The sequence below is a fragment of the Hyperoodon ampullatus genome, assembly GCF_949752795.1.
Source record: "Hyperoodon ampullatus genome assembly, chromosome: 2".
NCBI classification, from domain to species: Eukaryota; Metazoa; Chordata; class Mammalia; order Artiodactyla; family Ziphiidae; genus Hyperoodon; species Hyperoodon ampullatus.
Window position 1 is genome coordinate 169,815,424 of NC_136915.1, and position 15,458 is coordinate 169,830,881.

Sequence of the window (15,458 nt, forward strand, 5' to 3'; positions counted from 1 at the left end):
AAACACCAGATGAAGAAGCAAGGTAAAAACCCACTAGACAATACAAATGAAGATGAAATAGGCAGTTTCCCTGAAAAAGAATTCAGAGTAATGATAATAAAGATGATCCAAAATCTTGGAAATAGAATGGAGAAAATACAAGAAACATTTAACAAGGACCTAGAAGAACTAAAGAGCAAACAAGCAATGATGAACAACACAATAAATGAAATTAAAAATTCTCTAGATGGAATCAATAGCAGAATAACTGAGGCAGAAGAACACATAAGTGACCTGGAAGATAAAACAGTGGAAATAACTACCACAGAGCAAAATAAAGAAAAGAGAATGAAAAGAATTCAGGACAGTCTCAGAGACCTCTGGGACAACATTAAATTCACCAACATTCGAATTATAGAGGTCCCAGAAGAAGAAGAGAAAGGGAGTGAGAAAATATTTGAAGGGATTATAGTTGAAAGCTTCCCTCATATGGGAAAGGAAATCGTCAATCAAGTCCAGGAAGAGCAGAGAGTCCCATACAGGATAAATCCAAGGAGAAACATGCCAAGACACATATTAATCAAACTATCAAAAATTAAATACAAGGAAAAAATATTAAAAGCAGCAAGGGAAAAGCAACAATTAATATGCAAGAGAATCCCCATAAGGTTAAAGCTGATCTTTCAGCAGAAACTTTGCAAGCCAGAAGGGAGTGGCAGGACATATTTAAAGTGATGAGAGGGAAACACCTATGACCAAGATTACTCTACCCAGCAAGGATATCATTCAGATTCTATGGAGATATTAAAACCTTTACAGATAAGCAAAAGATAAGAGAACTCAGCACCACAAAACCAGCCCTACAACAAATGCTAAAGGACTTCTCTAGGCAGGAACACAAGAGAAGTAAAAGACTTACAATAACAAACACAAAACAATTAAGGAAGTGGTAATAGGAATATACATATCGATAACTACCCTAAATGTAAATGGATTAAATGATCAAACCAAAAGGCATAGACTGGCTGAATAGATTCAAAACCACAACCCGTACATTTGCTGTCTAAAAAAGACCCACTTCAGACCTAGGGACACATAGAGACTGAAAGTAACGGGATGGAAAAAGGTATTCCATGCAAATGGAAATCAAAAGAAAGCTGGAGCAGCAATTCTCATATCACACAAAATAGAATTTAACATAAAGTCTATTACAAGAGACAAAGAAGGACACTACGTAATGATCAAAGGATCTATCCAAGAAGAAGGTATAGCAGTTGTAAATAATTATGCACCCAAAATAGGAACACCTCACTACATAAGGCAAATGCTAATAGCTATAAAGGGGAAATTGACAGTAACACAGTAACAGTAGGGGACTTTAACACCTCACTTTCACCAATGGACAGATCATCCAAAATGAAAATAAATAGGGAAATACAAGCTTTAAATGATACATTAAAAAAGATGGCTTAATTGATATTTATAGGAAATTCAATCCAAAACCAGCAGATTACACTTTCTTCTCAAGTGCTCATAGAACGTTCTCCAGGATAGATCATATCTTGGGTCACAAATCAAGCCTTAGTAAATTTAAGAAAATTAAAATTGTATCAAGTATCTTTTCCGACCACAATGCTATGAGACTAGATGTCAATTACATGAAAAAAAAACCCATAAAAAATACAAACACATTGAGGTTAAACAATACACTGCTAAATAACAAAGATATCACTGTAAAAATTGAAGAGGAATTTTTAAAAAACGTAGAAACAAATGACAATGAAAACACGACAACTCAAAAACTATGGGATGCAGCAAAAGCAGTTCTGAGAGGGAAGTCTATAGCAATAAAATCCTACCTACAGAAACAAGAAACATCTCATGTAAACAACCTAACCTTACACCTAAAGCAATCAGAGAAAGAAGGACATAAAATCCCCAAAGTTAGCAGAAGGAAAGAAATCAAAAAGATCAGATCAGAAATAAATGAAAAAGAAATGAAGGAAACAATAGCAAAGATCAATAAAACTACAAGCTGGTTCTATGAGAAGATAAACAAAATTGATATACCATTAACCAGACTCATCAAGAAAAAAAGGGAAAAGACTCAAATCAATAGAATTAGAAATGAATAAGTAGAAGTAAAAACTGACACTGCAGAAATACAAAGGATTATGAGAGATACTACAAGCAGCTATATGACCAAAAAATGGACAACCTGGAAGAAATGGACAAATTCTTAGAAAAGCACAACCTTCTGAGACTGAACCAGGAAGAAATAGAAAATATAAACAGACCAATCACAAGCACTGAAATTTAAACTCTGATTAAAAATCTTCCAACAAACAAAAGCCCAGGACCAGATGGCTTCACTGGTGAATTCTATCAAACATTTAGAGAAGAGCTAACATGTATTCTTCTCAAACTCTGCCAAAATATAGCAGAGAGAGGAACAATCCCAAACTCATTCTACAAGGACACTATCACCCTTATACCAAAACCAGACAAGGATGTCACAAAGAAAGAAAATTACAGGCCAATATCACTGATGAACATAGATGCAGAAATCCTCAACAAAATACTAGCAAACAGAATCCAGCAGCAGATTAAAAGGATCATACACCATGATCAAATGGGGTGTATCCCAGGAATGCAAGGATTCTTCAATATACACAAATCAATCAATATAATACACCATATTAAAAAAATTGAAGAATAAAAACCATAGGATCATCTAAAAAAGATGTAGAAAAAGCTTTCAACAAAATTCAACACCCATTTATGATAAAAATCCTCCAGAAAGTAGGCATAGAGTGAACTTACCTCACCATAATAAAGGCCATATACGACAAACCCACAGCCAACATCATTCTCAATGGTAAAATACTACAACCATTTTCACTAAGATCAGGAACAAAACAAGGTTGCCCACTCTCACCACTATTATTCCACATAGTTTTGGAAGTTTTAGCCACAGCAATCAGAGAAAAAAAGGAAATAAAAGGAATCCAAATCAGTAAAGGAGTACAAATGTCACTGTTTGCAGATGACATGATACTATAGATAGAGAATCCTAAAGATGCTACCAGAAAGCTACTAGAGCTGATCAATTAATTTGGTAAAGTAGCAGGATACAAAATTAATGCACAGAAATCTCTTGCATTCCTATACATTAATGATGAAAAATCTGAATTAGAAATTAAGAAAAGACTCTCATTTACCATTTCAACAAAAAGAATAAAATACCTAGGAATAAAACTAAGGAGACAAAAGACCTGTATGCAGAAAACTATAAGACACTGATGAAAGAAATGAAAGATGATACAAACAGATGGAGAGGTATACCATGTCCTTGGATTGGCAGAATCAACATTGTGAAAATTACTGTACTACCCAAAGCATTCTACAGATTGAAAGCAATCCCTATCAAACTACCAATGGCATTTTTCACAGAACTAGAACAAAAAATTTCACAATTTGTATGGAAACAGAAAAGACCCTGAATAGCTAAAGCAATCTTGAGAAAGAAAAACAGAGCTGGAGGAATCAGGCTCCCTGGCTTCAGGCTATACTACAAAGCTACAGTAATCAAGACAGTGTGGTACTGGCACAAAAGCAGAAAAATAGATCAATGGAACAGAATAGAAAGCCCAGAGATAAACCCACGCGCATGTGGTTACCTTATCTTTGATAAAGGAGGCAAGAATATACAATGGAGAAAAGACTGCCTCTTCAATAAGTGGTGCTGGGAAAACTGCACAGCTACATGTAAAAGAATGAAATTAGAACACTCTGTAACACCATACACAAATATAAACTCAAAATGGATTAAAGACCTAAATGTGAGGCCCAACACTATAAAACTCTTAGAGGAAAACATAGGCAGAACACTCTATGACATAAATCACAGCAACATCCTTTTTGACCCACCTCCTAGAGAAAGCGAAATAAAAACAAAAATAAACAAATGGGACCTAATGAAACTTGAAAGCTTTGCACAGCAAAGGAAACCATAAAGAAGATGAAAAGACAACCCTCAGAATGGGAGAAAATATTTGCAAACAAAGCAACTGACAAAGGATTAATCTCCAAAATTTACAAGCAGCTCATGCAGCTCAATATCAAAAAAACAAACAATCCAATCCAAAAAAGCACAGAAGACCAAAATAGACATTTCTCCAAAGAAGATATACAGATTGCCAAAAAACACATGAAACGATGCTCAACATCACTAATCATTAGAGAAATGCAAATCAAAACCACGAGGTATCACCTCACACCACTCAGAATGGCCATCATCAAAAAATCTGCAAACAATAAGTGCTGGAGAGGGTTTGGAGAAAGGGCATCCTCTTGAACTGTTGGTGGGTATGTAAATTGTTACAGTCACTATGCAGAACAGTATGGAAGTCTGAAAAAACTAAAAATAGAACTACCATATGACCCAGCAATCCCACTACTGGGCATATACCCTGTGAAAACCATGATTCAAAAAGAGTCATGTACCACAATGTTCATTGCAGCTCTATTTACAATAGCCAGGACATGGAAGCAACCTAAGTGTCCATCGACAGATGAATGGATAATGAAGATGTGGCACATATATACAATGGAATATTACTCAGCCATAAGAATAAAACGAAACTGAGTTATTTATAGCAAGGTGGATGGACCTAGATAGAGTCTGTCATACAGAGTGAAGTAAGTCAGAAAGAGAAAAACAAATACCATATGCTAACACATATATATGAAATCTAAAAAAAAAAAAGGTTCTGATAATCTAGGGACAGGACAGGAATAGAGACGCAGACATAGAAAATGGACTTGAAGACACAGGGAGGGGTAAGGGTAAGCTGGGATGAAGTGAGAGAGTGGCATGGACATATATACACCCCCAAATGTAAAATAGATAGCTAGTAGGAAGCAGCCGCATAGCACAGGGAGATCAGCTCCGTGCTTTCTGTCCACCTATAGTGGTGGGATAGGGAGAGTGCGAGGGAGACGCAAGAGGGAGGAGATATGGGGACGTATGTATATGTATAGCTGATTCACTTTGTTATACAGCAGAAACTAACACACCATTGTAAAGCAATTATACTCCAATAAAGATGTTTAAAAAAAAAAAGACTAAGCCATACTGATAGGGACAGACACTTAACAGTTCATCAATACACCAATATTCTCTGGATTCTACCAATTGTGACTTTTCCCACTTTACATGTATCCCTTTTTGCTCAGAACTCATTCAATTGACTGGCAACACTCCCCACTGTGACATTATCCCTTAGTTTTGTTTTGCTTGGCTGAAGCTCTCACATTAGTTGACATTATATAGTCACTAATTTAAAAATTACAGTCAGAGATGACACACAAGGATATGAATTCTGTAGCAGCAATTATAGTCGTTAGCTTAGATCTTTGTTTCTCTTGGAATTCATCTAGTTCTAAATATTCTGACCAAAGACTGAAAAGCAAGGAAAAAATATTCTCTGTGGTCTTCTTTGCTTACCAATAGATAAATGTTCATTTAAAAAGTGCAAGTTGAATAATAGCTTCCAAGCCAACAGTGGAATACAATCTAAACAATCAAAGAAAATAAAAACCGAGTATGACCAGCTTGTTATTTGAGACTGTGAGAACCTAGATTGTGCCAAATGTAAGATTCTTACTAACCCTTACCACATAACCTGACATCAGACTTATTCACTCAGAAAGAGTGTAGCCAATACCATGACTTTCTCTAAACATTTCCTCTAAGCATCCTTTAGTAGAAGTTTAAATTTCACATCTTCAAGCTAAAATGAAATTCCTTAAATCTTTCCTTGCATGACTTGTTTTGAAACACAATAAGCTCTCTCCTGATTGACCAAAATAATTATGCCTGTGTGCTCTGTCCAAGACTTAAATTGGGAATAAATCTTGGCAGAATAAAATGTCTGGCACTGATCGTTGTTGGGTATAAAGAAGTGGGGGTGGGATTGTTCTCTTAGGAGATTTTACAGGGAATTTAATGTAATGTTCATCAGTTTGGTATTAATCAGACGCTGGCTATCTCACCACCTCCTAAATACCTCCACCATCACTAACTTAAAATCACTAAAATCTGTGCAGTGCCTGAGCCATCCTGGCCCCAGCTAGCAGGGAAATTTCATTGCCTTAGCCTTTTTCTATTCCCAGATATTTCCCATATTTTCTTCAAAGTTTTGTTTTCTCATGGTTCTTTCTTTTTTAAACAAAACAAAGCTTTTCAATGTATCTGGCTTTTGTTTTGCTGTCTGATGTAAGGTGAGAATCTAATTTGTTTTTTTTCTAAATAGCCAATTTCTACACCATTCTATCTCTAATTGAGTAGTATTTTTACTTTATAGGTACATAGGTTAAAAAAATCAGTAGTTCCTAAGTGACCTACTTAACTTGTGTCAGTCAAAACCTTTACTAATAAAATAATCTGAACAATTACCTATTGGCACAAGAATGGTTGAGGAAATAGTCATTTAAGCCCCTTATAAAGTGTTACATTACTGTGAAATAGTTTTAAAAATAGGAAAGCTCTATTCCTCCTCCTCCCTCCATTAAATAAATATAATTCTCATGCCCTGCTCTTATATCTACAATCCTAAACTTTCCACCCTCTGCTTTCCATAGCCTAAAACTCTCCTCTGATCTCCATTTTCATGTCCCAAAGCTTTGTTTCCTGTTAAAATTCTCCAAGGAGGACAGTTATTTCATGTTGTTCTAAGACTTTTGTGATGGAAAGAAAAGAGATGGTTTTAGAGTTGGACAAACCTGGATTCAGACCTTGGCTTGATTACTTAGTCATTCATTGGTGGCTTTGAATAAATTACATGGTCACTCTGGATCTCACTTTCCATATCTGTCCATTGGGGATATCTGAGACATAAGAAGCTTAGCACTAAGGTAAATGCACTGCTCTATAACCAAAGGCCACAATTATTCTTTGTTTTGTGATTTTGCTTGACCCATAGACTACAGACTTAGATTGATAACAAAGTTAGAGAACAAAAACACATATTACTCAGAGATCCTGGAATTGGAGGTGGATGCAGTTTGGGGTTATTCATCTTTGGAAAGAAGATGAATGTATTTTCATTGTGGAATATTTGCATTATGTTATGTTCAGTAATGACAAAGCATTATTGAAAGTTTATGTATAGAAATAAAACTATTTGTATAGCCAAAGCGTGGAGTACATGTAAATTTGTAGTTTTCTCCAGGTAGCAACTACCCTCCATCCTTTTCCCAACAACACTCTTCCACAATTTGATGGAACCATGGATAAAGATGCTCTGTACTCTAGCTGGATGATAAGCAAAGAATCTAAATTAGGCTATCTGGAACTAAACTTTCCAAAATTTGAATCATGAGGACAATGACAAAGGCTGAAAACTGAATATAATGCATCGAGGGTCCAGGATGCTAGAAGAAATATCCATTCTTTCCTGTTATGTGCATATCTGAAGCTACCCCAGTTTCTGTTCTTCTAAGCCTGGTTCTGCAGCTTTCCCTTTGATTCACGGGCTCTCCATATTCTCCCAATGAGTTCAAGTTAGCCAGAGTCAGGTTCTATGCCTTGTAACAAAGAACGTAAATAAATAGAATCCTTATTTGGTAAAAGTGGTAACTGAAGCTTCAGAAGCTAAGTAATTTGCTCAAAGTTTTCACAACTGGTATGTGGCAATGTCAAGATATGAACCCAGACAGTTTAATTTTAAGGCTAGCCTCCTTCTGCTGCTGGCTCTTAACCACACATGCCATTTTTGATCCTGAAATCACTGGGATGTAAGAAGATCCCCTATCCTTCAAGAGTGTACTGGTGCCAGGTTTAGCAAAGCAAAAAGAAGAAACAAGCAAGCAAATGACACTACTTAGAAAATTCTCTCTTTGTGTCTGGTTACAGTACATATTTTTCATAGCTAAATACTGTTTTCCATGCCCTTTGAGTTTGAGAAGTTTATGTTTGGTTTTTAGCCACAGTGGGTTCTTTCCTCCTGCTTTAAGGTCTGTTTCTGAAGCCTGAAGTAAAAAATCATAACCCAGGCAAACTTATTGGTAGCTGCATCTGTTAACTCCACTTTCACATCTGTCAATGAAAGAAGACTACCTCCTTTGTGAGCCAATTTCTGTACCTTCCATCTAAGCTAATTCCTTCTCTTTTACTAGTTAATCCATTCATTCAATAATTACAGAACACCTGCTCTATGCTATCCCTCTTGCTTATTATCCAATTGCCATCTACTTTCTTAAGGCTACTCCTCTTTTTTATACCTCCCTCTTTACTGATTGCTTTTCTGAAGTTCAAGTTTCTCCTATCTTTAAAACCAAAAAAAAAAAAAATCCCTCAACCTAATGTTCTTCTACAGCTAATGACTTTTCTTTCTTCCCCTTCACAAAAAATGTACAACATTTCGGTTCTTACTCTATTTGAGATTGATTCTTGTATATGGTTTGACGTATGGCTACAATTTCATTTTTCTCTTAAAACAACTTATATCTGTTCCAGCTCCATTTATTAAATTGTCTCTCCTTTCTCATGTAATTTGTCATGCCACTTCTATCATATGTTAAAATTCCATATTTGTATACCCTAATCTGTGAACTGTCTAATTTGTTCAGTCAATTAGTCCATCCCCCATATTTTTTTAAATTTTATTGAAATATAGTTGATTTACAGTATTTTGTAAGTTTCAGCTGTATAGCACATCAATTCAGTTTTGTATATATTCTTTTTCAGAGATTTTTCACTTATAGGTTATTACATAATATGGAGTATAGTTTCCTGTGCTAAACAGTAGGTCCTTTTGGATATCTGTTTTATATATAGTCTTACGTGTATGTTAATCCCAGCCTCTTAATTTATCTCTCCCTCCTCCCCCTGTCTGCTTTGGTAACCGTAAGTTTGTTTCTGTGTCTGTGAATCTCTTTCTGTTTTGGAAATAAGATCATTTGTGTCTTTTTTTTAAGATTCCACATATAAATGACATTATATGATATTTGTCTATCACTGTCTGGCTTACTTCATTTAGTGTGATAATCTCCAGGTGCATCCATGTTGTTGCAAATGGCATGATTTCATTATTTTTTATGGCACAGTAATATTCCATTGTACATAGGTACCACATCTTTTTAATCCATTTCTCTGTTGATGGACATTTAGGTTGCTTCCATGTTTTGGCTATTGTATAAATAATGCTGCAATGAACATTGGGGTGCATGTATCTTTTTGAATTGCAGTTTTCTCTGGATATATACCCAGAGTGGGATTGCAGGATCATATGGTAGCAATCTACATAGGATTTAGTGCAATCTCTATCAAATTACAGATGGCATTTTTCACAGAACTAGAACAAAAAATTTCACAGTTTGTATGGAAACACAAAAGATACTGAATAGCCAAAGCAATCTTGAGAAAGAAAAATGGAGCTGGAGGAATCAGGCTCCCTGACTTCAGACTATCCTACAAAGCTACAGTCATCAAAACAGAATGGTACTGGTACAAAAACAGAAATATAGATCAATGGAACAGGATAGAAAGCCCAGAAATAAACCCATGCACTTATGGTTAATTAATCTATGACAAAGGAGGCAAGAATATATAACAGAGAAAAGATAGTATCTTTGATGAGTGATGCTGGGAAAACTGGACAGCCACATGTAAAAGAATGAAATTAGAACATTCTCTAGCACCATATACAAAAATAAACTCAAAATGGATTAAACACCTAAATATAAGACCAGATACTATAAAACTCCTACAGGAAAACATATGCAGAAAACTCTTTGACATAAGTTGCAGCAATATTTTTTTGGACCTGTCTCCTAAGACAAAGGAAACAAAAGCAAAAATAAACAAATGGGACCTTATTAAACTTAAAAGCTTTTGCACAACAAAGGAAACCATAAACTAAGTGTAAAGACAACCTACAGGACGGGAGAAAATATTTGCAATTATGAGACAACAAGGGTTAATTTCCAAAATATATAAACAGCTCATATAGCTCACTATCAAGAAAAAAAAAACCTAATAAAAAAATGGGAAGAAGACCTAAACAGACATTTCTCCAAAGAAGACATACAAATGGCCAACAGGCACATGAAAATATGCTCAACATCACTAATTATCAGAGAAATGCAAGGCAAAACTACAATGAGGTATCACAGAATGACCATCATCAAAAAGTCTACAAGTAAAACATGCTGGAGAGGGTGTGGAGAAAAAGGAAACCTCCTATACTATTGGTGGGAAAGTAAATTGGTGCAGCCACTATGGAGAACAGTATGAAGTTTCCTTAAAAAACTACACCATATCTTTTTAACTTTAAAATAGCTTTCTAATCTTTTTATTCAGAACCGCAAGAATTTTCTCCCCTTCTAGAAACAAATTGACTATTCTTTGCCCTTTGCTGCTCTACATAAATTTTAGAATCAATCTGCCAAAACAAAATCCTGTTGAGTTTAATTTTTTCTTTGAGAATACAGAGCTTATTTATCTAGATTTATAATTCTTATGCACTTACATTATTTCAACAAGAACATTCTGATGAAATTTTTGTCACTATTCATCACTAATTCCTTAGGACAATTTCCTAGACAATAAATTGTTCAGTAGAATATGTTCTCTCCTTCACAATATCTTATGTTATAAAAAATTTTAATGTATAGAACAAGTTGAAAGAATGATAAAATACATTTCATGTATCAAAAATCTAGATGGAACAACTGTGAACATTTTGACATTTCAGAGTAAGATGCAGAGATTGTGACACTCTTAAACAATGATATCCCCATGTCTCTTAAAAATAAAGAAAATTTCCTTCATAATTATAATACTATTAATGCCCAGGATAAAACTAACCATAACTCCCTAATGTAACATAAAATCACTCATGCTTAAATATTTGCCAATTGTCCACAAAATACCTCAATTAACTATTTTTTAATGAACAAAAATCCAACTGAAATCTACCCATAATATTTGGTTGTATATCTTTTTAGTCTTTCTTAATTGAGAACAGTCCCAATACCTTTTTTCTTTTTAATAACATTGAATTTTGAAGAGACTGGGCCAGTTGTCTTGTAAAACTTCTACAATCTGAATTTGCTTCACTGATTACTTCCATCTGGATGTCGATTATCTTGCTTCTTTTATCTCCTATATTTCTATAAACTGGAAGTTTGGTTTAAAGGAATAATTAGCTTCAAGTTAAACACGTTCAATAAGAGTGCTTTATAGGGAATGCTGTGTACTTCATATTATATTACATCAAGTGACACATAAAATCAAATTGCTTTACTATTGGTGATGCCAAGTTTGAGCACTTGATTAAGATGGTAGAAGTCAAATCTTTCCATGGTAAAGTTGTGTATTTTTATCCTTATGATTAGAAAGTTAATTGTAGGGAGATAGTTTGGCTCTATGTGAATATATCTTTTTTTCAGCTTTACTGAGGTATAATTGTCGAATAAAATTGTATAATATTTAAAATGTGTGATGTGATGATTTGATATAATCACATTGTGAAAAGATTCCCAGCATCAAGTCACTTATATCTACCACCTCACATATTTTCTTTCCTTCTTTCTTTCTTTCTTTCTTTCTTTTTTTTTTTTTTTTTTTTTTTGGTGAAAACACAAGACTACTCTCTTAGCAAATTTGAATTAAATCCACAGTATTATCAACTATAGTCACCATGTTATACATTAGATCCTCAGACCTTATTCATCTTATAACTGAAAAGTTGTATTCTTTCCCAGATTCTTCCTATTTCCCCCACCTCCTAGTTACTAGCAACAACCATTCTACTCTCTTTTCTTTTCTTTTTTTTATTAATTTTTATTGGAGTATAGTTGCTTTACAATGTTGTGTTAGTTTCCACTGTACAGCAAAGTATGTACACATATACGTAGACATATATTCCCTCTTTCTTGGATTTCCTTCCCATTTAGGTCACCACAGAGCATTGAGTAGAGTTCCCTGTGCTATATGGTATGTTCTCATTAGTTATCTATTTTATACATAGTATCTATTGTGTGTATATGTCAATCACAGTCTCCCAATTCATCCCACCCACACCTTTCCCCCTTGGTATCCATACATTTGTTCTCTACGTCTGTGTCTCTATTTCTTCTTTGAAAATAAGATCATCTATACCATTTTTCTACATTCCACATATATGTGTTAATATATGATATTTGTTTTGCACTTTCTGACTTACTTCACTCTGTATGACAGTCTCTAGGTCCATCCACGTCTCTACAAATGAACCAATTTCATTCCCTTTTATAGCCAAGTAATATTCCATTGTATATATGTACCACATCTTCTTTATCCATTCCTCTGTTAATGTATATTTAAGTTGCTTCCATGTCTTGGCTATTGTAAATAGTGCTGCAGTGAACACTGGGGTGCATGTTTCTTTTTGAATTATTGCTTTCTCTGGGTATATGCCCAGGATTGGGATTGCCATGTCATATGATAGTTCTGTTTTTATTATTATTATTTTTTTTTTTTGGCGATACACGGGTCTCTCACTGTTGTGGCCTCTCCCGTTGCGGGAGCACAGTCTCCGGATGCGCAGGCTCAGTGGCCATGGCTTACGGGCCCAGCCGCTCCGCGGCATGTGGGATCTTCCCAGACTGGGGCACGAACCCGTGTCCCCTGCATCGGCAGGCAGACTCTCAACCACTGTGCCACCAGGGAAGCCCTGTTTTTAGTTTTTTAAGGAACTTCCATAATGTTCTCCATAGTGGCTGTACCAATTTACATTCCCACCAACAATGTAGGAGGGTTCCCTTTTCTCCACAGCCTCTCCAGCATTTATTGTTTGTAGACTTGATGATGGCCTTTCTGACTGGTGTTAGGTGATATCTCATTGTAATTTTGATTTGCACGTTTCTCTAATAATTAGCGATGTTGGACGTCTTTTCATGTGCCTTGTGGCCATCTGTATGTCTTCTTTGGAGAAATGTCTATTTAAGTCTTCTGCCCATTTTTTGATTGGGTTGTTTGTTTTGATGATATTAAGCCTCATGAGCTGTTTGTAAATTTTGGAGACTAATCCCTTGTCAGTCACATCATTTGTAAATATTTTCTCTCAATCTGTGGGTTGTCTTTTCATTTTGTTTATGGTTTCCTTTGGTGTACAAAAGCTTTTGAGTTTAATTAGGTCCCATTTGTTTATTTTTGTTTTTATTCTGGGAGACAGATTGAAAAAGTTATTGCTGTGATTTATGTCAGAGAGTGTTCTGCCTATGTTTTCCTCTAGAAGTTTTATAGTGTCCAGTCTCACATTTAGGTCTTTAATCCATTTTGAGCTTATTTTTGTGTATGATGTTAAAGAATGACCTGATTTCATTTTTTTACATGTAGCTGTCCAGTTTTCCCAGCACCATTTGTTGAAGAGACTGTCTTTCCACCATTGTGTAGTCTTGCCTCCTTTGTTGTATATTAATTGGCCATAGGTGTGTGGGTTTATTTCTGGGTTCTCAATCCTATTCCATTGATCTATATTTCTATTTTTGTGCCTGTATCATACTGCTTTGATGACTATAGCTTTGTAGTATAGACTGAAGTCAGGGAACTTGTTTCCTCCAGCTCATTTTTTCTTTCTCAAGATTGCTTTGGCTATTCGGGATCTTTTATGTGTCCACACAATTTTTAAGATTTTTTGTCTAGCTCTGTGAAAAATGCCATTGATAATTTGATAGGGATTGCATTGAATCTGTAGATTGCCTTGGGTAATATAGTCATTTTGACTATTGATCAAAATGACTGTATAATATTGAATATTGATTCTTCTAATCCAAACCATGGTATATCTTTCCATCTGTTAGTGTCTTCTTCAATTTCTTTCATCGGCGTCTTATAGTTTTCAGAGTACAGGTCTTTTGTCTCCTTAGGTAGGTTTATTCCTAGGTATTTTATTCTTTTTGATGCAATGGTAAATGGGATTGTTTCTTGAATTTCTCTTTCTGATCTTTTGTTGTTAGTGTGTGGAAGTGCAACAGATTTCTGTGCATTAATTTTGTGACCTGTGCCTTTACCAAATTCATTGGTGAGCTCTAGTAGTTTTCTGGTAGCGTCTTTAGGATCTTCTATGTATAGTGTCATGTCATCTGCAGACAGTGACTGTTTAACTTAGTCTTTTTCAATTTGGATTCCTTTTATTTCTTTTTATTCTCTGATTGCTGTAGCTAGGACTTCCAAAACTATGTTGAATAAAAGTGGTGGGAGTGGACATCCTTGTTTTGTTCCTGATCTTAGAAGAAATGCTTTCAGCTTTTCACCATTGAATATGATGTTGGCTATAGGTTTGTCATATATGGCCTTTATTATGTTGAGGTGTGTTCCCACTTTCTGGAGCGTTTTTATCATAAGTGGGTGCTGAATTCTGTGAAAGATTTTTTTTGCCTCTATTGAGATGATCATATGGTTTTTATTCTTCAATTTGTTGATGTGGTGTATCACACTGATTTATTTGTAGGCATTGAAAAATCCTTGCATCCCTGGGATAAATCCCACTTGATCATGGTGTATGATCCTTTTAATGTATGGTTGGATTCAGATTGCTAGTATTTTGTTGAGGATTTTTGCATCTATGTTCATCAGTGATATTGGCCTGTAATTTTCCTTTCTGTGTAATATCTTTGTCTGGTTTTGGTATCAGGGTGATGGTGGCCTCATAGAATGAGATTGGGAGTTTTCCTTCCTCAACAATTTTTTGGAACAATTTCAGAAGGATAGGTGTTAGCTCTTCTCTAAATGTTTGATAGAATTCGCCTGTGAAGCCATCAGGTCTTGGACATTTGTTTGTTGGGAGTTTTTTAATCACAGTTTCAATTTTAATGCTTGTGACTGTTCTGTTCATATTTTCTATTTCTTCCTGGCTCAGTATTGGGAGACTGTACCTTTCTAAGAATTTGTCCGTTTCTTCCATGTTGTCCATTTTCTTGGCATACAGTTGCTTGTAGTAGTCTGTTATGATCCTTTGTATTTCTGTGGTGTCAGTTGTAACATCTTTTTCATTTCTAATTTTATTGATTTGAGTCATCTCCCTTTTTTTCTTGATGACTTTGGCTAAAGGCTTATCGATTTTGTTTATCTTCTCAAAGAACCACTTTTAGTTTTATTGATATTTACTATTGTTTTCTTTGTCTCTATTTCATTTATTTCTGCTCTGATCTTTATGATTTCTTTCCTTCTACTAACTTTAGATTTTGTTTGTTCTTCTTTCTCTAGTTGCTTTAGGTGTAAAGTTAGGTTGCTTTTTTGAGATTTTTCTTTCCTGAGGTAAGATTGTATTGCTATAAACTTTCCGCTTACTACAGCTTTAGCTGCATCCCATAGGTTTTGGATTGTTGTGCTTTCATTTTCATTCTTCTTTAGGTGTTTTTTGTTTTCCTCTTTAATTTCTTCAGTATTCCACTTGTTGTTTATTAGTACATTGTTTAACCTCCATGTT